Source organism: Corella eumyota, chromosome 6 (genome assembly GCF_963082875.1).
Source record: "Corella eumyota chromosome 6, kaCorEumy4.1, whole genome shotgun sequence".
Taxonomy (NCBI): Eukaryota; Metazoa; Chordata; class Ascidiacea; order Phlebobranchia; family Corellidae; genus Corella; species Corella eumyota.
Window position 1 is genome coordinate 9306816 of NC_137495.1, and position 25907 is coordinate 9332722.

The 25907-nt window shown below is 28.3% G+C and overlaps 23 non-coding genes across 23 annotated transcripts; all 23 read right to left on the minus strand.

The window, feature by feature from the left end:
* Positions 1 to 818: 818 nt before the first annotated feature.
* Positions 819 to 934, minus strand: Trnal-caa (transfer RNA leucine (anticodon CAA)). The gene is made up of 2 exons: positions 897 to 934; positions 819 to 864 (listed from the first exon to the last, which is right to left on the minus strand). It is a non-coding gene; the product is annotated as a tRNA-Leu (tRNA).
* A 1034-nt stretch (positions 935 to 1968) lies between these two features.
* Positions 1969 to 2040, minus strand: Trnag-ucc (transfer RNA glycine (anticodon UCC)). The gene has a single exon. It is a non-coding gene; the product is annotated as a tRNA-Gly (tRNA).
* A 1148-nt stretch (positions 2041 to 3188) lies between these two features.
* Positions 3189 to 3304, minus strand: Trnal-caa (transfer RNA leucine (anticodon CAA)). The gene is made up of 2 exons: positions 3267 to 3304; positions 3189 to 3234 (listed from the first exon to the last, which is right to left on the minus strand). It is a non-coding gene; the product is annotated as a tRNA-Leu (tRNA).
* A 1034-nt stretch (positions 3305 to 4338) lies between these two features.
* Trnag-ucc (transfer RNA glycine (anticodon UCC)) lies at positions 4339 to 4410 on the minus strand. The gene has a single exon. It is a non-coding gene; the product is annotated as a tRNA-Gly (tRNA).
* A 1148-nt stretch (positions 4411 to 5558) lies between these two features.
* Trnal-caa (transfer RNA leucine (anticodon CAA)) lies at positions 5559 to 5674 on the minus strand. Its single transcript has 2 exons — positions 5637 to 5674; positions 5559 to 5604 (listed from the first exon to the last, which is right to left on the minus strand). It is a non-coding gene; the product is annotated as a tRNA-Leu (tRNA).
* A 1034-nt stretch (positions 5675 to 6708) lies between these two features.
* Positions 6709 to 6780, minus strand: Trnag-ucc (transfer RNA glycine (anticodon UCC)). The gene has a single exon. It is a non-coding gene; the product is annotated as a tRNA-Gly (tRNA).
* A 1148-nt stretch (positions 6781 to 7928) lies between these two features.
* On the minus strand, positions 7929 to 8044 carry Trnal-caa (transfer RNA leucine (anticodon CAA)). Its single transcript has 2 exons — positions 8007 to 8044; positions 7929 to 7974 (listed from the first exon to the last, which is right to left on the minus strand). It is a non-coding gene; the product is annotated as a tRNA-Leu (tRNA).
* A 1034-nt stretch (positions 8045 to 9078) lies between these two features.
* Positions 9079 to 9150, minus strand: Trnag-ucc (transfer RNA glycine (anticodon UCC)). Its single transcript has one exon. It is a non-coding gene; the product is annotated as a tRNA-Gly (tRNA).
* Positions 9151 to 10299: 1149 nt separating this feature from the next.
* Positions 10300 to 10415, minus strand: Trnal-caa (transfer RNA leucine (anticodon CAA)). Its single transcript has 2 exons — positions 10378 to 10415; positions 10300 to 10345 (listed from the first exon to the last, which is right to left on the minus strand). It is a non-coding gene; the product is annotated as a tRNA-Leu (tRNA).
* A 654-nt stretch (positions 10416 to 11069) lies between these two features.
* Positions 11070 to 11141, minus strand: Trnat-ugu (transfer RNA threonine (anticodon UGU)). Its single transcript has one exon. It is a non-coding gene; the product is annotated as a tRNA-Thr (tRNA).
* A 1805-nt stretch (positions 11142 to 12946) lies between these two features.
* Trnal-caa (transfer RNA leucine (anticodon CAA)) lies at positions 12947 to 13062 on the minus strand. Its single transcript has 2 exons — positions 13025 to 13062; positions 12947 to 12992 (listed from the first exon to the last, which is right to left on the minus strand). It is a non-coding gene; the product is annotated as a tRNA-Leu (tRNA).
* Positions 13063 to 13716: 654 nt separating this feature from the next.
* On the minus strand, positions 13717 to 13788 carry Trnat-ugu (transfer RNA threonine (anticodon UGU)). Its single transcript has one exon. It is a non-coding gene; the product is annotated as a tRNA-Thr (tRNA).
* Positions 13789 to 15593: 1805 nt separating this feature from the next.
* Positions 15594 to 15709, minus strand: Trnal-caa (transfer RNA leucine (anticodon CAA)). Its single transcript has 2 exons — positions 15672 to 15709; positions 15594 to 15639 (listed from the first exon to the last, which is right to left on the minus strand). It is a non-coding gene; the product is annotated as a tRNA-Leu (tRNA).
* Positions 15710 to 16363: 654 nt separating this feature from the next.
* On the minus strand, positions 16364 to 16435 carry Trnat-ugu (transfer RNA threonine (anticodon UGU)). Its single transcript has one exon. It is a non-coding gene; the product is annotated as a tRNA-Thr (tRNA).
* Positions 16436 to 17019: 584 nt separating this feature from the next.
* On the minus strand, positions 17020 to 17091 carry Trnag-ucc (transfer RNA glycine (anticodon UCC)). The gene has a single exon. It is a non-coding gene; the product is annotated as a tRNA-Gly (tRNA).
* A 1148-nt stretch (positions 17092 to 18239) lies between these two features.
* On the minus strand, positions 18240 to 18355 carry Trnal-caa (transfer RNA leucine (anticodon CAA)). The gene is made up of 2 exons: positions 18318 to 18355; positions 18240 to 18285 (listed from the first exon to the last, which is right to left on the minus strand). It is a non-coding gene; the product is annotated as a tRNA-Leu (tRNA).
* A 654-nt stretch (positions 18356 to 19009) lies between these two features.
* On the minus strand, positions 19010 to 19081 carry Trnat-ugu (transfer RNA threonine (anticodon UGU)). The gene has a single exon. It is a non-coding gene; the product is annotated as a tRNA-Thr (tRNA).
* A 583-nt stretch (positions 19082 to 19664) lies between these two features.
* Trnag-ucc (transfer RNA glycine (anticodon UCC)) lies at positions 19665 to 19736 on the minus strand. Its single transcript has one exon. It is a non-coding gene; the product is annotated as a tRNA-Gly (tRNA).
* A 1150-nt stretch (positions 19737 to 20886) lies between these two features.
* Positions 20887 to 21002, minus strand: Trnal-caa (transfer RNA leucine (anticodon CAA)). The gene is made up of 2 exons: positions 20965 to 21002; positions 20887 to 20932 (listed from the first exon to the last, which is right to left on the minus strand). It is a non-coding gene; the product is annotated as a tRNA-Leu (tRNA).
* Positions 21003 to 22036: 1034 nt separating this feature from the next.
* Trnag-ucc (transfer RNA glycine (anticodon UCC)) lies at positions 22037 to 22108 on the minus strand. The gene has a single exon. It is a non-coding gene; the product is annotated as a tRNA-Gly (tRNA).
* A 1148-nt stretch (positions 22109 to 23256) lies between these two features.
* On the minus strand, positions 23257 to 23372 carry Trnal-caa (transfer RNA leucine (anticodon CAA)). The gene is made up of 2 exons: positions 23335 to 23372; positions 23257 to 23302 (listed from the first exon to the last, which is right to left on the minus strand). It is a non-coding gene; the product is annotated as a tRNA-Leu (tRNA).
* A 1034-nt stretch (positions 23373 to 24406) lies between these two features.
* Positions 24407 to 24478, minus strand: Trnag-ucc (transfer RNA glycine (anticodon UCC)). The gene has a single exon. It is a non-coding gene; the product is annotated as a tRNA-Gly (tRNA).
* Positions 24479 to 25626: 1148 nt separating this feature from the next.
* On the minus strand, positions 25627 to 25742 carry Trnal-caa (transfer RNA leucine (anticodon CAA)). The gene is made up of 2 exons: positions 25705 to 25742; positions 25627 to 25672 (listed from the first exon to the last, which is right to left on the minus strand). It is a non-coding gene; the product is annotated as a tRNA-Leu (tRNA).
* Between the last annotated feature and the right edge of the window lie 165 nt (positions 25743 to 25907).

Below are 25907 nucleotides of genomic sequence, written 5' to 3' on the forward strand. Positions count from 1 at the left end.
TTTATGAAGTAAAGAATTATAGATAAATATTGTAAAACATTCTGCCGCTTATGCGTTTACCTATTTTGTTAACTACTGATCTCGCACCAAATTCTGTATATCACAGATTTATTTACAAGATGATTATCAACACAATCGAGCAACCAAACACAACCATTTTTCAGGCTGTTCACTATGTACCTCCTTAAACAACTCATTTCTTACAGTTTAACTTACAAGTCACGTAATACAGCCCACAGCGGATAAAGTGGGCCCAAGTGACTAATGGGAGGGGGCAAGTGACTTAGGACAGATAACACGTTACAATGAACATGAAAATGGCAGATTTGTTATGGTATTCCATTGATAAATGTTTGCTACGTTAAATTTATTGTTTGGTATTGGCTAATTACTTTACCACTAATACATAATTTGGATTCAGACTTGACCTATATTGGTAAGAAGAATATTAGCAATAAATACTTATTTTATTAAATTAGTTAACTAGTACATACCTGTTACATAAAAGTTTTTTTAAATAATCGGACGAGGGAACTTATTTTTACCCTTTAACTTGGTTACTTTGGAAAGGTAAGTTACAGTCAAATTTGCAATTCGTAAAGCTGGTAATTCACTTATAATTAAATACTGGTTTCTTTATGACGGTTAAGTTTAAAATAAAAAGTTAAATTTTTTTTGAATCAATTTAGTTACGTGTTATATCCGTGAACTTCTGAATAAACCTATCTTTATTTTTAACCTGACGTTATGCCAACACTAGTGAAATTAAAAAGTTGTTTATTTAATTCAAAAATCGTGTTTTAATCATATAAAAATATTGTCAGAAGTGGGATTCGAACCCACGCCTCCAGTCGGAGACCAGAACACCCATCGCCGCACAACGGCGAAGATTTTATCTTGAGTCTGGCGCCTTAGACCACTCGGCCATCCTGACACATTTTGCATTACGAAACTCATTAAATTAAAGATATCGTGTGGCGAAATTTCTGATTATAATTGGTATTATGGGTTAGTTGATACAAAACCTTAACTTACTTCCTCTTTAAAAAAACGCTAAGCTTACATTATGTAAAAAATTTTTTTTAACTAACATTTGCACATCACAAGGGAAACATAATTTTTCTAGAATATATAGATATACCATAAAAACAAAGTTAAAACACCATTATAAAAATATTTGCAAATATATTTCATTTAAAATTTACAAAAAATATTGCATTAAATGGGTATTTCCGTTCAACCAGGTGCTGCATTACGAAACTCAATAAACTAAAAATATCGTGTTATGAAATTTCTAATTATAATTGCTATTATGGGATAGTTGATACAAAACTTTGACTTACTTTTTTCAAAAATAAACGCTTAATTTACATTATGTCCCTTTCTGCTTATTAACGTACTAAATTAATATCAAAGTAAAATGTAATAAGGAAAATCAAAATTTTTATTGTTTATATATTTTCGCTTATTCTCGTTTACTCTTTTATAGGTTAAAAGCTAAACAACTTATAAAAAATATAAATTTTATTTTTTTGCACTTTAAATGACTTAACTTATTCGTAATAAATAAAGCTCAAATTTTTGTTAGAGAGTCCCAAATTAAGTTAACTTATTCCCATTTTTGCAACCAATTTTATGTATTATGTTGGCTTATCTGGACATTGTTAATTATATAATTTATTATATTTTAACTATTTTCATTTTAAAGCACAAAATTTTAATCTATAAGAAAATGTTTCCTTTAATTTTTTTTAATGTTTAATAACACATATTAAATTATTTTTTAATTGTTCACGTTTATTTAACGAATTTTGAAAAACAGAGTCGGGTAAAATTACCAGTCGGATAATGTGGGGTTATATACATTAAATTTTAGCTTTATTGCTACATAAGTTAAAAAAATTATTTAATATCAAACTATGTATATTTTATTATATAATTTTAACACTATTTTAGTATTAAAAATCTTGCGTCGACCGGGAGTCGAACCCGGAACTAGTGCTTGGAAGGCACCAATGCTAACCGTTACACCATCGACGCGTACAAAAACAGTTATTTAATGAAGCTCTTTAATATGACATAGGATCAATAAAGATAATTCATGGCCTTATAAACTAATCAACTTACGCAAATTTGGAATTTCTATTTTAGCGCATTTAAAGAACGAACTTATTCGGATCCGATAATGTTCAAAGTTTTGTTGGAAATTGCTACCATTTTAGAGTATCAATTAATATCATTTTTAAAGTTTTTTTATGTACGATACTGTCAGGAAAGGACAACGGTATACTTCTTTGACCTGCCTCAAAAATATAACATTGCATTTATTGTGTTTCATTATGATCATAAAATAGTAGTTTAAATTCACAATTTATGAAGTAAAGAATTATAGATAAATATTGTAAAACATTCTGCCGCTTATGCGTTTACCTATTTTGTTAACTACTGATCTCGCACCAAATTCTGTATATCACAGATTTATTTACAAGATGATTATCAACACAATCGAGCAACCAAACACAACCATTTTTCAGGCTGTTCACTATGTACCTCCTTAAACAACTCATTTCTTACAGTTTAACTTACAAGTCACGTAATACAGCCCACAGCGGATAAAGTGGGCCCAAGTGACTAATGGGAGGGGGCAAGTGACTTAGGACAGATAACACGTTACAATAAACATGAAAATGGCAGATTTGTTATGGTATTCCATTGATAAATGTTTGCTACGTTAAATTTATTGTTTGGTATTGGCTAATTACTTTACCACTAATACATAATTTGGATTCAGACTTGACCTATATTGGTAAGAAGAATATTAGCAATAAATACTTATTTTATTAAATTAGTTAACTAGTACATACCTGTTACATAAAAGTTTTTTTAAATAATCGGACGAGGGAACTTATTTTTACCCTTTAACTTGGTTACTTTGGAAAGGTAAGTTACAGTCAAATTTGCAATTCGTAAAGCTGGTAATTCACTTATAATTAAATACTGGTTTCTTTATGACGGTTAAGTTTAAAATAAAAAGTTAAATTTTTTTTGAATAAATTTAGTTACGTGTTATATCCGTGAACTTCTGAATAAACCTATCTTTATTTTTAACCTGACGTTATGCCAACACTAGTGAAATTAAAAAGTTGTTTATTTAATTCAAAAATCGTGTTTTAATCATATAAAAATATTGTCAGAAGTGGGATTCGAACCCACGCCTCCAGTCGGAGACCAGAACACCCATCGCCGCACAACGGCGAAGATTTTATCTTGAGTCTGGCGCCTTAGACCACTCGGCCATCCTGACACATATTGCATTACGAAACTCATTAAATTAAAGATATCGTGTGGCGAAATTTCTGATTATAATTGGTATTATGGGTTAGTTGATACAAAACCTTAACTTACTTCCTCTTTAAAAAAACGCTAAGCTTACATTATGTAAAAAAATTTTTTTAACTAACATTTGCACATCACAAAGGAAACATAATTTTTCTAGAATATATAGATATACCATAAAAACAAAGTTAAAGCACCATTATAAAAATATTTGCAAATATATTTCATTTAAAATTTACAAAAAATATTGCATTAAATGGATATTTCCGTTCAACCAGGTGCTGCATTACGAAACTCAATAAACTAAAAATATCGTGTTGTGAAATTTCTAATTATAATTGCTATTATGGGATAGTTGATACAAAACTTTGACTTACTTTTTTCAAAAATAAACGCTTAATTTACATTATGTCCCTTTCTGCTTATTAACGTACTAAATTAATATCAAAGTAAATTGTAATAAGGAAAATCAAAATTTTTATTGTTTATATATTTTCGCTTATTCTCGTTTACTCTTTTATAGGTTAAAAGCTAAACAACTTATAAAAAATATAAATTTTATTTTTTTGCACTTTAAATGACTTAACTTATTCGTAATAAATAAAGCTCAAATTTTTGTTAGAGAGTCCCAAATTAAGTTAACTTATTCCCATTTTTGCAACCAATTTTATGTATTATGTTGGCTTATCTGGACATTGTTAATTATATAATTTATTATATTTTAACTATTTTCATTTTAAAGCACAAAATTTTAATCTATAAGAAAATGTTTCCTTTAATTTTTTTTAATGTTTAATAACACATATTAAATTATTTTTTAATTGTTCACGTTTATTTAACGAATTTTGAAAATCAGAGTCGGGTAAAATTACCAGTCGGATAATGTGGGGTTATATACATTAAATTTTAGCTTTATTGCTACATAAGTTAAAAAAATTATTTAATATCAAACTATGTATATTTTATTATATAATTTTAACACTATTTTAGTATTAAAAATCTTGCGTCGACCGGGAGTCGAACCCGGAACTAGTGCTTGGAAGGCACCAATGCTAACCGTTACACCATCGACGCGTACAAAAACAGTTATTTAATGAAGCTCTTTAATATGACATAGGATCAATAAAGATAATTCATGGCCTTATAAACTAATCAACTTACGCAAATTTGGAATTTCTATTTTAGCGCATTTAAAGAACGAACTTATTCGGATCCGATAATGTTCAAAGTTTTGTTGGAAATTGCTACCATTTTAGAGTATCAATTAATATCATTTTTAAAGTTTTTTTATGTACGATACTGTCAGGAAAGGACAACGGTATACTTCTTTGACCTGCCTCAAAAATATAACATTGCATTTATTGTGTTTCATTATGATCATAAAATAGTAGTTTAAATTCACAATTTATGAAGTAAAGAATTATAGATAAATATTGTAAAACATTCTGCCGCTTATGCGTTTACCTATTTTGTTAACTACTGATCTCGCACCAAATTCTGTATATCACAGATTTATTTACAAGATGATTATCAACACAATCGAGCAACCAAACACAACCATTTTTCAGGCTGTTCACTATGTACCTCCTTAAACAACTCATTTCTTACAGTTTAACTTACAAGTCACGTAATACAGCCCACAGCGGATAAAGTGGGCCCAAGTGACTAATGGGAGGGGGCAAGTGACTTAGGACAGATAACACGTTACAATAAACATGAAAATGGCAGATTTGTTATGGTATTCCATTGATAAATGTTTGCTACGTTAAATTTATTGTTTGGTATTGGCTAATTACTTTACCACTAATACATAATTTGGATTCAGACTTGACCTATATTGGTAAGAAGAATATTAGCAATAAATACTTATTTTATTAAATTAGTTAACTAGTACATACCTGTTACATAAAAGTTTTTTTAAATAATCGGACGAGGGAACTTATTTTTACCCTTTAACTTGGTTACTTTGGAAAGGTAAGTTACAGTCAAATTTGCAATTCGTAAAGCTGGTAATTCACTTATAATTAAATACTGGTTTCTTTATGACGGTTAAGTTTAAAATAAAAAGTTAAATTTTTTTTGAATAAATTTAGTTACGTGTTATATCCGTGAACTTCTGAATAAACCTATCTTTATTTTTAACCTGACGTTATGCCAACACTAGTGAAATTAAAAAGTTGTTTATTTAATTCAAAAATCGTGTTTTAATCATATAAAAATATTGTCAGAAGTGGGATTCGAACCCACGCCTCCAGTCGGAGACCAGAACACCCATCGCCGCACAACGGCGAAGATTTTATCTTGAGTCTGGCGCCTTAGACCACTCGGCCATCCTGACACATATTGCATTACGAAACTCATTAAATTAAAGATATCGTGTGGCGAAATTTCTGATTATAATTGGTATTATGGGTTAGTTGATACAAAACCTTAACTTACTTCCTCTTTAAAAAAACGCTAAGCTTACATTATGTAAAAAAATTTTTTTAACTAACATTTGCACATCACAAAGGAAACATAATTTTTCTAGAATATATAGATATACCATAAAAACAAAGTTAAAGCACCATTATAAAAATATTTGCAAATATATTTCATTTAAAATTTACAAAAAATATTGCATTAAATGGATATTTCCGTTCAACCAGGTGCTGCATTACGAAACTCAATAAACTAAAAATATCGTGTTGTGAAATTTCTAATTATAATTGCTATTATGGGATAGTTGATACAAAACTTTGACTTACTTTTTTCAAAAATAAACGCTTAATTTACATTATGTCCCTTTCTGCTTATTAACGTACTAAATTAATATCAAAGTAAATTGTAATAAGGAAAATCAAAATTTTTATTGTTTATATATTTTCGCTTATTCTCGTTTACTCTTTTATAGGTTAAAAGCTAAACAACTTATAAAAAATATAAATTTTATTTTTTTGCACTTTAAATGACTTAACTTATTCGTAATAAATAAAGCTCAAATTTTTGTTAGAGAGTCCCAAATTAAGTTAACTTATTCCCATTTTTGCAACCAATTTTATGTATTATGTTGGCTTATCTGGACATTGTTAATTATATAATTTATTATATTTTAACTATTTTCATTTTAAAGCACAAAATTTTAATCTATAAGAAAATGTTTCCTTTAATTTTTTTTAATGTTTAATAACACATATTAAATTATTTTTTAATTGTTCACGTTTATTTAACGAATTTTGAAAATCAGAGTCGGGTAAAATTACCAGTCGGATAATGTGGGGTTATATACATTAAATTTTAGCTTTATTGCTACATAAGTTAAAAAAATTATTTAATATCAAACTATGTATATTTTATTATATAATTTTAACACTATTTTAGTATTAAAAATCTTGCGTCGACCGGGAGTCGAACCCGGAACTAGTGCTTGGAAGGCACCAATGCTAACCGTTACACCATCGACGCGTACAAAAACAGTTATTTAATGAAGCTCTTTAATATGACATAGGATCAATAAAGATAATTCATGGCCTTATAAACTAATCAACTTACGCAAATTTGGAATTTCTATTTTAGCGCATTTAAAGAACGAACTTATTCGGATCCGATAATGTTCAAAGTTTTGTTGGAAATTGCTACCATTTTAGAGTATCAATTAATATCATTTTTAAAGTTTTTTTATGTACGATACTGTCAGGAAAGGACAACGGTATACTTCTTTGACCTGCCTCAAAAATATAACATTGCATTTATTGTGTTTCATTATGATCATAAAATAGTAGTTTAAATTCACAATTTATGAAGTAAAGAATTATAGATAAATATTGTAAAACATTCTGCCGCTTATGCGTTTACCTATTTTGTTAACTACTGATCTCGCACCAAATTCTGTATATCACAGATTTATTTACAAGATGATTATCAACACAATCGAGCAACCAAACACAACCATTTTTCAGGCTGTTCACTATGTACCTCCTTAAACAACTCATTTCTTACAGTTTAACTTACAAGTCACGTAATACAGCCCACAGCGGATAAAGTGGGCCCAAGTGACTAATGGGAGGGGGCAAGTGACTTAGGACAGATAACACGTTACAATAAACATGAAAATGGCAGATTTGTTATGGTATTCCATTGATAAATGTTTGCTACGTTAAATTTATTGTTTGGTATTGGCTAATTACTTTACCACTAATACATAATTTGGATTCAGACTTGACCTATATTGGTAAGAAGAATATTAGCAATAAATACTTATTTTATTAAATTAGTTAACTAGTACATACCTGTTACATAAAAGTTTTTTTAAATAATCGGACGAGGGAACTTATTTTTACCCTTTAACTTGGTTACTTTGGAAAGGTAAGTTACAGTCAAATTTGCAATTCGTAAAGCTGGTAATTCACTTATAATTAAATACTGGTTTCTTTATGACGGTTAAGTTTAAAATAAAAAGTTAAATTTTTTTTGAATAAATTTAGTTACGTGTTATATCCGTGAACTTCTGAATAAACCTATCTTTATTTTTAACCTGACGTTATGCCAACACTAGTGAAATTAAAAAGTTGTTTATTTAATTCAAAAATCGTGTTTTAATCATATAAAAATATTGTCAGAAGTGGGATTCGAACCCACGCCTCCAGTCGGAGACCAGAACACCCATCGCCGCACAACGGCGAAGATTTTATCTTGAGTCTGACGCCTTAGACCACTCGGCCATCCTGACACATTTTGCATTACGAAACTCATTAAATTAAAGATATCGTGTGGCGAAATTTCTGATTATAATTGGTATTATGGGTTAGTTGATACAAAACCTTAACTTACTTCCTCTTTAAAAAAACGCTAAGCTTACATTATGTAAAAAATTTTTTTTAACTAACATTTGCACATCACAAAGGAAACATAATTTTTCTAGAATATATAGATATACCATAAAAACAAAGTTAAAGCACCATTATAAAAATATTTGCAAATATATTTCATTTAAAATTTACAAAAAATATTGCATTAAATGGGTATTTCCGTTCAACCAGGTGCTGCATTACGAAACTCAATAAACTAAAAATATCGTGTTGTGAAATTTCTAATTATAATTGCTATTATGGGATAGTTGATACAAAACTTTGACTTACTTTTTTCAAAAATAAACGCTTAATTTACATTATGTCCCTTTCTGCTTATTAACGTACTAAATTAATATCAAAGTAAAATGTAATAAGGAAAATCAAAATTTTTATTGTTTATATATTTTCGCTTATTCTCGTTTACTCTTTTATAGGTTAAAAGCTAAACAACTTATAAAAAATATAAATTTTATTTTTTTGCACTTTAAATGACTTAACTTATTCGTAATAAATAAAGCTCAAATTTTTGTTAGAGAGTCCCAAATTAAGTTAACTTATTCCCATTTTTGCAACCAATTTTATGTATTATGTTGGCTTATCTGGACATTGTTAATTATATAATTTATTATATTTTAACTATTTTCATTTTAAAGCACAAAATTTTAATCTATAAGAAAATGTTTCCTTTAATTTTTTTTAATGTTTAATAACACATATTAAATTATTTTTTAATTGTTCACGTTTATTTAACGAATTTTGAAAAACAGAGTCGGGTAAAATTACCAGTCGGATAATGTGGGGTTATATACATTAAATTTTAGCTTTATTGCTACATAAGTTAAAAAAATTATTTAATATCAAACTATGTATATTTTATTATATAATTTTAACACTATTTTAGTATTAAAAATCTTGCGTCGACCGGGAGTCGAACCCGGAACTAGTGCTTGGAAGGCACCAATGCTAACCGTTACACCATCGACGCGTACAAAAACAGTTATTTAATGAAGCTCTTTAATATGACATAGGATCAATAAAGATAATTCATGGCCTTATAAACAAATCAACTTACGCAAATTTGGAATTTCTATTTTAGCGCATTTAAAGAACGAACTTATTCGGATCCGATAATGTTCAAAGTTTTGTTGGAAATTGCTACCATTTTAGAGTATAAATTAGTATCATTTTTTAAGTTTTTTTTATGTACGATACTGTCAGGAAACGACAACGGTATACTTCTTTGACCTGCCTCAAAAATATAACATTGCATTTATTGTGTTTCATTATGATCATAAAATAGTAGTTTAAATTCACAATTTATGAACTAAAGAATTATAGATAAATATTGTAAAATATTCTGCCGCTTATGCGTTTACCTATTTTGTTAACTACTGATCTCGCACCAAATTCTGTATATCACAGATTTATTTACAAGATGATTATCAACACAATCGAGCAACCAAACACAACCATTTTTCAGGCTGTTCACTATGTACCTTCTTAAACACCTCATTTCTTACAGTTTAACTTACAAGTCACGTAATACAGCCCACAGCGGATAAAGTGGGCCCAAGTGACTAATGGGAGGGGGCAAGTGACCTAGGACAGATAACACGTTACAATAAACATGAAAATGGCAGATTTGTTATGGTATTCCATTGATAAATGTTTGCTACGTTAAATTTATTGTTTGGTATTGGCTAATTACTTTACCACTAATACATAATTTGGATTCAGACTTGACCTATGTTGGTAAGAAGAATATTAGCAATAAATACTTATTTTATTAAATTAGTTAACTAGTACATACCTGTTACATAAAAGTTTTTTTAAATAATCGGACGAGGGAACTTATTTTTACCCTTTAACTTGGTTACTTTGGAAAGGTAAGTTACAGTTAAATTTGCAATTTGTAAAGCTGGTAATTCACTTATAATTAAATACTGGTTTCTTTATGACGGTTAAGTTTAAAATAAAAAGTAAAATTTTTTTTGAATAAATTTAGTTACGTGTTATATCCGTGAACTTCTCAATAAACCTATTTTTATTTTTAACCTGACGTTATGCCAACAATAGTGAAATTAAAAAGTTGTTTATTTAATTCAAAAATCGTGTTTTAATTATATAAAAAAATTGTCAGAAGTGGGATTCGAACCCACGCCTCCATTCGGAGACCAGAACACCCATCGCCGCACAACGGCAAAGATTTTATCTTGAGTCTGGCGCCTTAGACCACTCGGCCATCCTGACACATTTTGCATTAGGAAACTCATTAAATTAAAGATATCGTGTGGCGAAGTTTCTGATTATAATTGGTATTATGGGTTAGTTGATACAAAACCTTAACTTACTTCCTCTTTAAAAAAACGCTAAGCTTACATTATGTAAAATTTTTTTTTTAACTAACATTTGCACATCACAAAGAAAACATAATTTTTCTAGAATATATAGATATACCATAAAAACAAAGTTAAAGCACCATTATAAAAATATTTTCAAATATATTTCATTTAAAATTTACAAAAAATATTGCATTAAATGGGTATTTCCGTTCAACCAGGTGCTGCATTACGAAACTCAATAAACTAAAAATATTGTGTTGTGAAATTTCTAATTATAATTGCTATTATGGGATAGTTGATACAAAACTTTGACTTACTTTTTTCAAAAATAAACGCTTAATTTACATTATGTCAAAATTCATTTTTACTAACCAACATATGCACATCACAAAGGGAAAATAATTTTTTTTAAATTTATAGATTTACCGAGAAAACAAATTTAAAGTTTCATTAAAAAGATTTGCAAATATAAACCGCAAATTTTATTTATTTTTAAATCAGAAAAGGTAGAATGCTTTTTAGAAATTAATAAATTTCACAACAATAGTTTAAAAACATGAATAGGCGTTACTGGGGATCGAACCCAGGATCTCCTGTTTACAAGACAGGCGCTTTACCACTAAGCCATAACGCCCTTTCTGCTTATTAACGTACTAAATTAATATCAAAGTAAAATGTAATAAGGAAAATCAAAATTTTTATTGTTTATATATTTTCGCTTATTCTCGTTTACTCTGTTATAGGTTAAAAGCTAAACAACTTATAAAAAATACAAAATTTTTTTGCACTTTAAATGACTTAATTTATTCGTAATAAATAAACCTCAAACTTTTGTTAGAGAGTCCCAAATTAAGTTAACTTATTCCCATTTTTGCAACCAATTTTATATATTATGTTGGCTTATCTGGACATTGTTTATTATATAATTTATTATATTTTAACTATTTTCATTTTAAAGCACAAAATTTTATTCTATAAGAAGATGTTGTCTTTAATTTTTTTAAATGTTTAATAACACATATTAAATTATTTTTTAATTGTTCACGTTTATTTAACGAATTTTGAAAAACAGAGTCGGGTAAAATTACCAGTCGGATAATGTGGGGTTATATACATTAAATTTTAGCTTTATTGCTACATAAGTTAAAAAAATTATTTAATATCAAACTATGTGTATTTTATTATATAATTTTAACACTATTTTAGTATTAAAAATCTTTCGTCGACCGGGAGTCGAACCCAGAACTAGTGCTTGGAAGGCACCAATGCTAACCGTTACACCATCGACGCGTACAAAAACAGTTATTTAATGAAGCTCTTTAATATGACATAGGATCAATAAAGATAATTCATGGCCTTATAAACAAATCAACTTACGCAAATTTGGAATTTCCATTTTAGCGCATTTAAAGAACGAACTTATTCGGATCCGATAATGTTCAAAGTTTTGTTGGAAATTGCTACCATTTTAGAGTATAAATTAATATCATTTTTTAAGTTTTTTTTATGTACGATACTGTCAGGAAACGACAACGGTATACTTCTTTGACCTGCCTCAAAAATATAACATTGCATTTATTGTGTTTCATTATGATCATAAAATAGTAGTTTAAATTCACAATTTATGAACTAAAGAATTATAGATAAATATTGTAAAATATTCTGCCGCTTATGCGTTTACCTATTTTGTTAACTACTGATCTCGCACCAAATTCTGTATATCACAGATTTATTTACAAGATGATTATCAACACAATCGAGCAACCAAACACAACCATTTTTCAGGCTGTTCACTATGTACCTCCTTAAACAACTCATTTCTTACAGTTTAACTTACAAGTCACGTAATACAGCCCACAGCGGATAAAGTGGGCCCAAGTGACTAATGGGAGGGGGCAAGTGACCTAGGACAGATAACACGTTACAATAAACATGAAAATGGCAGATTTGTTATGGTATTCCATTGATAAATGTTTGGTACGTTAAATTTATTGTTTGGTATTGGCTAATTACTTTACCACTAATACATAATTTGGATTCAGACTTGACCTATGTTGGTAAGAAGAATATTAGCAATAAATACTTATTTTATTAAATTAGTTAACTAGTACATACCTGTTACATAAAAGTTTTTTTAAATAATCGGACGAGGGAACTTATTTTTACCCTTTAACTTGGTTACTTTGGAAAGGTAAGTTACAGTTAAATTTGCAATTTGTAAAGCTGGTAATTCACTTATAATTAAATACTGGTTTCTTTATGACGGTTAAGTTTAAAATAAAAAGTAAAATTTTTTTTGAATAAATTTAGTTACGTGTTATATCCGTGAACTTCTAAATAAACCTATTTTTATTTTTAACCTGACGTTATGCCAACAATAGTGAAATTAAAAAGTTGTTTATTTAATTCAAAAATCGTGTTTTAATTATATAAAAAAATTGTCAGAAGTGGGATTCGAACCCACGCCTCCATTCGGAGACCAGAACACCCATCGCCGCACAACGGCGAAGATTTTATCTTGAGTCTGGCGCCTTAGACCACTCGGCCATCCTGACACATTTTGAATTAGGAAACTCATTAAATTAAAGATATCGTGTGGCGAAGTTTCTGATTATAATTGGTATTATGGGTTAGTTGATACAAAACCTTAACTTACTTCCTCTTTAAAAAAACGCTAAGCTTACATTATGTAAAATTTTTTTTTTAACTAACATTTGCACATCACAAAGAAAACATAATTTTTCTAGAATATATAGATATACCATAAAAACAAAGTTAAAGCACCATTATAAAAATATTTTCAAATATATTTCATTTAAAATTTACAAAAAATATTGCATTAAATGGGTATTTCCGTTCAACCAGGTGCTGCATTACGAAACTCAATAAACTAAAAATATCGTGTTGTGAAATTTCTAATTATAATTGCTATTATGGGATAGTTGATACAAAACTTTGACTTACTTTTTTCAAAAATAAACGCTTAATTTACATTATGTCAAAATTCATTTTTACTAACCAACATATGCACATCACAAAGGGAAAATAATTTTTTTAGAATATATAGATTTACCGAGAAAACAAATTTAAAGTTTCATTAAAAAGATTTGCAAATATAAACCGCAAATTTTATTTATTTTTAAATCAGAAAAGGTAGAATACTTTTTAGAAATTAATAAATTTCACAACAATAGTTTAAAAACATGTATAGGCGTTACTGGGGATCGAACCCAGGATCTCCTGTTTACAAGACAGGCGCTTTACCACTAAGCCATAACGCCCTTTCTGCTTATTAACGTACTAAATTAATATCAAAGTAAAATGTAATAAGGAAAATCAAAATTTTTATTGTTTATATATTTTCGCTTATTCTCGTTTACTCTGTTATAGGTTAAAAGCTAAACAACTTATAAAAAATACAAAATTTTTTTGCACTTTAAATGACTTAATTTATTCGTAATAAATAAAGCTCAAACTTTTGTTAGAGAGTCCCAAATTAAGTTAACTTATTCCCATTTTTGCAACCAATTTTATATATTATGTTGGCTTATCTGGACATTGTTTATTATATAATTTATTATATTTTAATTATTTTCATTTTAAAGCACATAATTTTATTCTATAAGAAGATGTTGTCTTTAATTTTTTTAAATGTTTAATAACACATATTAAATTATTTTTTAATTGTTCACGTTTATTTAACGAATTTTGAAAAACAGAGTCGGGTAAAATTACCAGTCGGATAATGTGGGGTTATATACATTAAATTTTAGCTTTATTGCTACATAAGTTAAAAAAATTATTTAATATCAAACTATGTGTATTTTATTATATAATTTTAACACTATTTTAGTATTAAAAATCTTTCGTCGACCGGGAGTCGAACCCAGAACTAGTGCTTGGAAGGCACCAATGCTAACCGTTACACCATCGACGCGTACAAAAACAGTTATTTAATGAAGCTCTTTAATATGACATAGGATCAATAAAGATAATTCATGGCCTTATAAACAAATCAACTTACGCAAATTTGGAATTTCCATTTTAGCGCATTTAAAGAACGAACTTATTCGGATCCGATAATGTTCAAAGTTTTGTTGGAAATTGCTACCATTTTAGAGTATAAATTAATATCATTTTTTAAGTTTTTTTTATGTACGATACTGTCAGGAAACGACAACGGTATACTTCTTTGACCTGCCTCAAAAATATAACATTGCATTTATTGTGTTTCATTATGATCATAAAATAGTAGTTTAAATTCACAATTTATGAACTAAAGAATTATAGATAAATATTGTAAAATATTCTGCCGCTTATGCGTTTACCTATTTTGTTAACTACTGATCTCGCACCAAATTCTGTATATCACAGATTTATTTACAAGATGATTATCAACACAATCGAGCAACCAAACACAACCATTTTTCAGGCTGTTCACTATGTACCTCCTTAAACAACTCATTTCTTACAGTTTAACTTACAAGTCACGTAATACAGCCCACAGCGGATAAAGTGGGCCCAAGTGACTAATCGGAGGGGGCAAGTGACCTAGGACAGATAACACGTTACAATAAACATGAAAATGGCAGATTTGTTATGGTATTCCATTGATAAATGTTTGGTACGTTAAATTTATTGTTTGGTATTGGCTAATTACTTTACCACTAATACATAATTTGGATTCAGACTTGACCTATGTTGGTAAGAAGAATATTAGCAATAAATACTTATTTTATTAAATTAGTTAACTAGTACATACCTGTTACATAAAAGTTTTTTTAAATAATCGGACGAGGGAACTTATTTTTACCCTTTAACTTGGTTACTTTGGAAAGGTAAGTTACAGTTAAATTTGCAATTTGTAAAGCTGGTAATTCACTTATAATTAAATACTGGTTTCTTTATGACGGTTAAGTTTAAAATAAAAAGTAAAATTTTTTTTGAATAAATTTAGTTACGTGTTATATCCGTGAACTTCTAAATAAACCTATTTTTATTTTTAACCTGACGTTATGCCAACAATAGTGAAATTAAAAAGTTGTTTATTTAATTCAAAAATCGTGTTTTAATTATATAAAAAAATTGTCAGAAGTGGGATTCGAACCCACGCCTCCATTCGGAGACCAGAACACCAATCGCCGCACAACGGCGAAGATTTTATCTTGAGTCTGGCGCCTTAGACCACTCGGCCATCCTGACACATTTTGCATTAGGAAACTCATTAAATTAAAGATATCGTGTGGCGAAGTTTCTGATTATAATTGGTATTATGGGTTAGTTGATACAAAACCTTAACTTACTTCCTCTTTAAAAAAACGCTAAGCTTACATTATGTAAAATTTTTTTTTTAACTAACATTTGCACATCACAAAGAAAACATAATTTTTCTAGAATATATAGATATACCATAAAAACAAAGTTAAAGCACCATTATAAAAATATTTTCAAATATATTTCATTTAAAATTTACAAAAAATATTGCATTAAATGGGTATTTCCGTTCAACCAGGTGCTGCATTACGAAACTCAATAAACTAAAAATATCGTGTTGTGAAATTTCTAATTATAATTGCTATTATGGGATAGTTGATACAAAACTTTGACTTACTTTTTTCAAAAATAAACGCTTAATTTACATTATGTCAAAATTCATTTTTACTAACCAACATATGCACATCACAAAGGGAAAATAATTTTTTTAGAATATATAGATTTACCGAGAAAACAAATTTAAAGTTTCATTAAAAAGATTTGCAAATATAAACCGCAAATTTTATTTATTTTTAAATCAGAAAAGGTAGAATACTTTTTAGAAATTAATAAATTTCACAACAATAGTTTAAAAACATGTATAGGCGTTACTGGGGATCGAACCCAGGATCTCCTGTTTACAAGACAGGCGCTTTACCACTAAGCCATAACGCCCTTTCTGCTTATTAACGTACTAAATTAATATCAAAGTAAAATGTAATAAGGAAAATCAAAATTTTTATTGTTTATATATTTTCGCTTATTCTCGTTTACTCTGTTATAGGTTAAAAGCTAAACAACTTATAAAAAATACAAAATTTTTTTGCACTTTAAATGACTTAATTTATTCGTAATAAATAAAGCTCAAACTTTTGTTAGAGAGTCCCAAATTAAGTTAACTTATTCCCATTTTTGCAACCAATTTTATATATTATGTTGGCTTATCTGGACATTGTTTATTATATAATTTATTATATTTTAACTATTTTCATTTTAAAGCACAAAATTTTATTCTATAAGAAGATGTTGTCTTTAATTTTTTTAAATGTTTAATAACACATATTAAATTATTTTTTAATTGTTCACGTTTATTTAACGAATTTTGAAAAACAGAGTCGGGTAAAATTACCAGTCGGATAATGTGGGGTTATATACATTAAATTTTAGCTTTATTGCTACATAAGTTAAAAAAATTATTTAATATCAAACTATGTATATTTTATTATATAATTTTAACACTATTTTAGTATTAAAAATCTTGCGTCGACCGGGAGTCGAACCCGGAACTAGTGCTTGGAAGTCACCAATGCTAACCGTTACACCATCGACGCGTACAAAAACAGTTATTTAATGAAGCTCTTTAATATGACATAGGATCAATAAAGATAATTCATGGCCTTATAAACTAATCAACTTACGCAAATTTGGAATTTCTATTTTAGCGCATTTAAAGAACGAACTTATTCGGATCCGATAATGTTCAAAGTTTTGTTGGAAATTGCTACCATTTTAGAGTATCAATTAATATCATTTTTAAAGTTTTTTTATGTACGATACTGTCAGGAAAGGACAACGGTATACTTCTTTGACCTGCATCAAAAATATAACATTGCATTTATTGTGTTTCATTATGATCATAAAATAGTAGTTTAAATTCACAATTTATGAAGTAAAGAATTATAGATAAATATTGTAAAATATTCTGCCGCTTATGCGTTTACCTATTTTGTTAACTACTGATCTCGCACCAAATTCTGTATATCACAGATTTATTGACAAGATGATTATCAACACAATCGAGCAACCAAACACAACCATTTTTCAGGCTGTTCACTATGTACCTCCTTAAACAACTCATTTCTTACAGTTTAACTTACAAGTCACGTAATACAGCCCACAGCGGATAAAGTGGGCCCAAGTGACTAATGGGAGGGGGCAAGTGACTTAGGACAGATAACACGTTACAATAAACATGAAAATGGCAGATTTGTTATGGTATTCCATTGATAAATGTTTGCTACGTTAAATTTATTGTTTGGTATTGGCTAATTACTTTACCACTAATACATAATTTGGATTCAGACTTGACCTATATTGGTAAGAAGAATATTAGCAATAAATACTTATTTTATTAAATTAGTTAACTAGTACATACCTGTTACATAAAAGTTTTTTTAAATAATCGGACGAGGGAACTTATTTTTACCCTTTAACTTGGTTACTTTGGAAAGGTAAGTTACAGTCAAATTTGCAATTCGTAAAGCTGGTAATTCACTTATAATTAAATACTGGTTTCTTTATGACGGTTAAGTTTAAAATAAAAAGTTAAATTTTTTTTGAATAAATTTAGTTACGTGTTATATCCGTGAACTTCTGAATAAACCTATCTTTATTTTTAACCTGACGTTATGCCAACACTAGTGAAATTAAAAAGTTGTTTATTTAATTCAAAAATCGTGTTTTAATCATATAAAAATATTGTCAGAAGTGGGAGTCGAACCCACGCCTCCATTCGGAGACCAGAACACCCATCGCCGCACAACGGCGAAGATTTTATCTTGAGTCTGGCGCCTTAGACCACTCGGCCATCCTGACACATTTTGCATTACGAAACTCATTAAATTAAAGATATCGTGTGGCGAAATTTCTGATTATAATTGGTATTATGGGTTAGTTGATACAAAACCTTAACTTACTTCCTCTTTAAAAAAACGCTAAGCTTACATTATGTAAAAAATTTTTTTTAACTAACATTTGCACATCACAAAGGAAACATAATTTTTCTAGAATATATAGATATACCATAAAAACAAAGTTAAAGCACCATTATAAAAATATTTGCAAATATATTTCATTTAAAATTTACAAAAAATATTGCATTAAATGGGTATTTCCGTTCAACCAGGTGCTGCATTACGAAACTCAATAAACTAAAAATATCGTGTTGTGAAATTTCTAATTATAATTGCTATTATGGGATAGTTGATACAAAACTTTGACTTACTTTTTTCAAAAATAAACGCTTAATTTACATTATGTCAAAATTCATTTTTACTAACCAACATATGCACATCACAAAGGGAAAATAATTTTTTTTAAATTTATAGATTTACCGAGAAAACAAATTTAAAGTTTCATTAAAAAGATTTGCAAATATAAACCGCAAATTTTATTTATTTTTAAATCAGAAAAGGTAGAATACTTTTTAGAAATTAATAAATTTCACAACAATAGTTTAAAAACATGAATAGGCGTTACTGGGGATCGAACCCAGGATCTCCTGTTTACAAGACAGGCGCTTTACCACTAAGCCATAACGCCCTTTCTGCTTATTAACGTACTAAATTAATATCAAAGTAAAATGTAATAAGGAAAATCAAAATTTTTATTGTTTATATATTTTCGCTTATTCTCGTTTACTCTGTTATAGGTTAAAAGCTAAACAACTTATAAAAAATACAAAATTTTTTTGCACTTTAAATGACTTAATTTATTCGTAATAAATAAACCTCAAACTTTTGTTAGAGAGTCCCAAATTAAGTTAACTTATTCCCATTTTTGCAACCAATTTTATATATTATGTTGGCTTATCTGGACATTGTTTATTATATAATTTATTATATTTTAACTATTTTCATTTTAAAGCACAAAATTTTATTCTATAAGAAGATGTTGTCTTTAATTTTTTTAAATGTTTAATAACACATATTAAATTATTTTTTAATTGTTCACGTTTATTTAACGAATTTTGAAAAACAGAGTCGGGTAAAATTACCAGTCGGATAATGTGGGGTTATATACATTAAATTTTAGCTTTATTGCTACATAAGTTAAAAAAATTTTTAATATCAAACTATGTATATTTTATTATATAATTTTAACACTATTTTAGTATTAAAAATCTTGCGTCAACCGGGAGTCGAACCCGGAACTAGTGCTTGGAAGGCACCAATGCTAACCGTTACACCATCGACGCGTACAAAAACCGTTATTTAATGAAGCTCTTTAATATGACATAGGATCAATAAAGATAATTCATGGCCTTAAAAACTAATCAACTTACGCAAATTTTTAATTTTCATTTTAGCGTATTTAAAGAACGAACTTATTTGGATCCGATAATGTTCAAAGTTTTGTTGGAAATTGCTACCATTTTAGAGTATAAATTAATATCATTTTTAAAGTTTTTTTTTATGTACGATATTGTCAGAAAAGGACAACGGTATACTTCTTTGACCTGCCTCAAAAATATAACATTGCATTTATTGTGTTTCATTATGATCATAAAATAGTTGTTTAAATTCACAATTTATGAAGTAAAGAATTATAGATAAATATTGTAAAATATTCTGCCGCTTATGCGTTTACCTATTTTGTTAACTACTGATCTCGCACCAAATTCTGTATATCACAGATTTATTTACAAGATGATTACCAACACAATCGAGCAACCAAACACAACCATTTTTCAGGCTGTTCACTATGTGCCTCCTTAAACAACTCATTTCTTACAGTTTAACTTACAAATCACGTAATACAGCCCACAGCGGACAAAGTGGGGCCAAGTGACTAATGGGAGGGGGCAAGTGACTTAGGACAGATAACACATTACAATAAACATGAAAATGGCAGATTTGTTATGGTATTTCATTGATAAATGTTTGTTACGTTAAATTTATTGTTTGGTATTGGCTAATTACTTTACCACTAATACATAATTTGGATTCAGACTTGACCTATGTTGGTAAGAAGAATATTAGCAATAAATACTTATTTTATTAAATTAGTTAACTAGTACATACCTGTTACATAAAAGTTTTTTTAAATAATCGGACGAGGGAACTTATTTTTACCCTTTAACTTGGTTACTTTGGAAAGGTAAGTTACAGTTAAATTTGCAATTTGTAAAGCTGGTAATTCACTTATAATTAAATACTGGTTTCTTTATGACGGTTAAGTTTAAAATAAAAAGTAAAATTTTTTTTGAATAAATTTAGTTACGTGTTATATCCGTGAACTTCTGAATAAACCTATTTTTATTTTTAACCTGACGTTATGCCAACAATAGTGAAATTAAAAAGTTGTTTATTTAATTCAAAAATCGTGTTTTAATCATATAAAAATATTGTCAGAAGTGGGATTCGAACCCACGCCTCCAGTCGGAGACCAGAACACCCATCGCCGCACAACGGCGAAGATTTTACCTTGAGTCTGGCGCCTTAGACCACTCGGCCATCCTGACACATTTTGCATTACGAAACTCATTAAATTAAAGATATCGTGTGGCGAAATTTCTGATTATAATTGGTATTATGGGTTAGTTGATACAAAACCTTAACTTACTTCCTCTTTAAAAAAACGCTAAGCTTACATTATGTAAAAAATTTTTTTTAACTAACATTTGCACATCACAAGGGAAACATAATTTTTCTAGAATATATAGATATACCATAAAAACAAAGTTAAAACACCATTATAAAAATATTTGCAAATATATTTCATTTAAAATTTACAAAAAATATTGCATTAAATGGGTATTTCCGTTCAACCAGGTGCTGCATTACGAAACTCAATAAACTAAAAATATCGTGTTATGAAATTTCTAATTATAATTGCTATTATGGGATAGTTGATACAAAACTTTGACTTACTTTTTTCAAAAATAAACGCTTAATTTACATTATGTCCCTTTCTGCTTATTTACGTACTAAATTAATATCAAAGTAAAATGTAATAAGGAAAATCAAAATTTTTATTGTTTATATATTTTCGCTTATTCTCGTTTACTCTTTTATAGGTTAAAAGCTAAACAACTTATAAAAAATATAAATTTTATTTTTTTGCACTTTAAATGACTTAACTTATTCGTAATAAATAAAGCTCAAATTTTTGTTAGAGAGTCCCAAATTAAGTTAACTTATTCCCATTTTTGCAACCAATTTTATGTATTATGTTGGCTTATCTGGACATTGTTAATTATATAATTTATTATATTTTAACTATTTTCATTTTAAAGCACAAAATTTTAATCTATAAGAAAATGTTTCCTTTAATTTTTTTTAATGTTTAATAACACATATTAAATTATTTTTTAATTGTTCACGTTTATTTAACGAATTTTGAAAAACAGAGTCGGGTAAAATTACCAGTCGGATAATGTGGGGTTATATACATTAAATTTTAGCTTTATTGCTACATAAGTTAAAAAAATTATTTAATATCAAACTATGTATATTTTATTATATAATTTTAACACTATTTTAGTATTAAAAATCTTGCGTCGACCGGGAGTCGAACCCGGAACTAGTGCTTGGAAGGCACCAATGCTAACCGTTACACCATCGACGCGTACAAAAACAGTTATTTAATGAAGCTCTTTAATATGACATAGGATCAATAAAGATAATTCATGGCCTTATAAACTAATCAACTTACGCAAATTTGGAATTTCTATTTTAGCGCATTTAAAGAACGAACTTATTCGGATCCGATAATGTTCAAAGTTTTGTTGGAAATTGCTACCATTTTAGAGTATCAATTAATATCATTTTTAAAGTTTTTTTATGTACGATACTGTCAGGAAAGGACAACGGTATACTTCTTTGACCTGCCTCAAAAATATAACATTGCATTTATTGTGTTTCATTATGATCATAAAATAGTAGTTTAAATTCACAATTTATGAAGTAAAGAATTATAGATAAATATTGTAAAACATTCTGCCGCTTATGCGTTTACCTATTTTGTTAACTACTGATCTCGCACCAAATTCTGTATATCACAGATTTATTTACAAGATGATTATCAACACAATCGAGCAACCAAACACAACCATTTTTCAGGCTGTTCACTATGTACCTCCTTAAACAACTCATTTCTTACAGTTTAACTTACAAGTCACGTAATACAGCCCACAGCGGATAAAGTGGGCCCAAGTGACTAATGGGAGGGGGCAAGTGACTTAGGACAGATAACACGTTACAATAAACATGAAAATGGCAGATTTGTTATGGTATTCCATTGATAAATGTTTGCTACGTTAAATTTATTGTTTGGTATTGGCTAATTACTTTACCACTAATACATAATTTGGATTCAGACTTGACCTATATTGGTAAGAAGAATATTAGCAATAAATACTTATTTTATTAAATTAGTTAACTAGTACATACCTGTTACATAAAAGTTTTTTTAAATAATCGGACGAGGGAACTTATTTTTACCCTTTAACTTGGTTACTTTGGAAAGGTAAGTTACAGTCAAATTTGCAATTCGTAAAGCTGGTAATTCACTTATAATTAAATACTGGTTTCTTTATGACGGTTAAGTTTAAAATAAAAAGTTAAATTTTTTTTGAATAAATTTAGTTACGTGTTATATCCGTGAACTTCTGAATAAACCTATCTTTATTTTTAACCTGACGTTATGCCAACACTAGTGAAATTAAAAAGTTGTTTATTTAATTCAAAAATCGTGTTTTAATCATATAAAAATATTGTCAGAAGTGGGATTCGAACCCACGCCTCCAGTCGGAGACCAGAACACCCATCGCCGCACAACGGCGAAGATTTTATCTTGAGTCTGGCGCCTTAGACCACTCGGCCATCCTGACACATATTGCATTACGAAACTCATTAAATTAAAGATATCGTGTGGCGAAATTTCTGATTATAATTGGTATTATGGGTTAGTTGATACAAAACCTTAACTTACTTCCTCTTTAAAAAAACGCTAAGCTTACATTATGTAAAAAATTTTTTTTAACTAACATTTGCACATCACAAAGGAAACATAATTTTTCTAGAATATATAGATATACCATAAAAACAAAGTTAAAGCACCATTATAAAAATATTTGCAAATATATTTCATTTAAAATTTACAAAAAATATTGCATTAAATGGATATTTCCGTTCAACCAGGTGCTGCATTACGAAACTCAATAAACTAAAAATATCGTGTTGTGAAATTTCTAATTATAATTGCTATTATGGGATAGTTGATACAAAACTTTGACTTACTTTTTTCAAAAATAAACGCTTAATTTACATTATGTCCCTTTCTGCTTATTAACGTACTAAATTAATATCAAAGTAAAATGTAATAAGGAAAATCAAAATTTTTATTGTTTATATATTTTCGCTTATTCTCGTTTACTCTTTTATAGGTTAAAAGCTAAACAACTTATAAAAAATATAAATTTTATTTTTTTGCACTTTAAATGACTTAACTTATTCGTAATAAATAAAGCTCAAATTTTTGTTAGAGAGTCCCAAATTAAGTTAACTTATTCCCATTTTTGCAACCAATTTTATGTATTATGTTGGCTTATCTGGACATTGTTAATTATATAATTTATTATATTTTAACTATTTTCATTTTAAAGCACAAAATTTTAATCTATAAGAAAATGTTTCCTTTAATTTTTTTTAATGTTTAATAACACATATTAAATTATTTTTTAATTGTTCACGTTTATTTAACGAATTTTGAAAATCAGAGTCGGGTAAAATTACCAGTCGGATAATGTGGGGTTATATACATTAAATTTTAGCTTTATTGCTACATAAGTTAAAAAAATTATTTAATATCAAACTATGTATATTTTATTATATAATTTTAACACTATTTTAGTATTAAAAATCTTGCGTCGACCGGGAGTCGAACCCGGAACTAGTGCTTGGAAGGCACCAATGCTAACCGTTACACCATCGACGCGTACAAAAACAGTTATTTAATGAAGCTCTTTAATATGACATAGGATCAATAAAGATAATTCATGGCCTTATAAACTAATCAACTTACGCAAATTTGGAATTTCTATTTTAGCGCATTTAAAGAACGAACTTATTCGGATCCGATAATGTTCAAAGTTTTGTTGGAAATTGCTACCATTTTAGAGTATCAATTAATATCATTTTTAAAGTTTTTTTATGTACGATACTGTCAGGAAAGGACAACGGTATACTTCTTTGACCTGCCTCAAAAATATAACATTGCATTTATTGTGTTTCATTATGATCATAAAATAGTAGTTTAAATTCACAATTTATGAAGTAAAGAATTATAGATAAATATTGTAAAACATTCTGCCGCTTATGCGTTTACCTATTTTGTTAACTACTGATCTCGCACCAAATTCTGTATATCACAGATTTATTTACAAGATGATTATCAACACAATCGAGCAACCAAACACAACCATTTTTCAGGCTGTTCACTATGTACCTCCTTAAACAACTCATTTCTTACAGTTTAACTTACAAGTCACGTAATACAGCCCACAGCGGATAAAGTGGGCCCAAGTGACTAATGGGAGGGGGCAAGTGACTTAGGACAGATAACACGTTACAATAAACATGAAAATGGCAGATTTGTTATGGTATTCCATTGATAAATGTTTGCTACGTTAAATTTATTGTTTGGTATTGGCTAATTACTTTACCACTAATACATAATTTGGATTCAGACTTGACCTATATTGGTAAGAAGAATATTAGCAATAAATACTTATTTTATTAAATTAGTTAACTAGTACATACCTGTTACATAAAAGTTTTTTTAAATAATCGGACGAGGGAACTTATTTTTACCCTTTAACTTGGTTACTTTGGAAAGGTAAGTTACAGTCAAATTTGCAATTCGTAAAGCTGGTAATTCACTTATAATTAAATACTGGTTTCTTTATGACGGTTAAGTTTAAAATAAAAAGTTAAATTTTTTTTGAATAAATTTAGTTACGTGTTATATCCGTGAACTTCTGAATAAACCTATCTTTATTTTTAACCTGACGTTATGCCAACACTAGTGAAATTAAAAAGTTGTTTATTTAATTCAAAAATCGTGTTTTAATCATATAAAAATATTGTCAGAAGTGGGATTCGAACCCACGCCTCCAGTCGGAGACCAGAACACCCATCGCCGCACAACGGCGAAGATTTTATCTTGAGTCTGGCGCCTTAGACCACTCGGCCATCCTGACACATTTTGCATTACGAAACTCATTAAATTAAAGATATCGTGTGGCGAAATTTCTGATTATAATTGGTATTATGGGTTAGTTGATACAAAACCTTAACTTACTTCCTCTTTAAAAAAACGCTAAGCTTACATTATGTAAAAAATTTTTTTTAACTAACATTTGCAC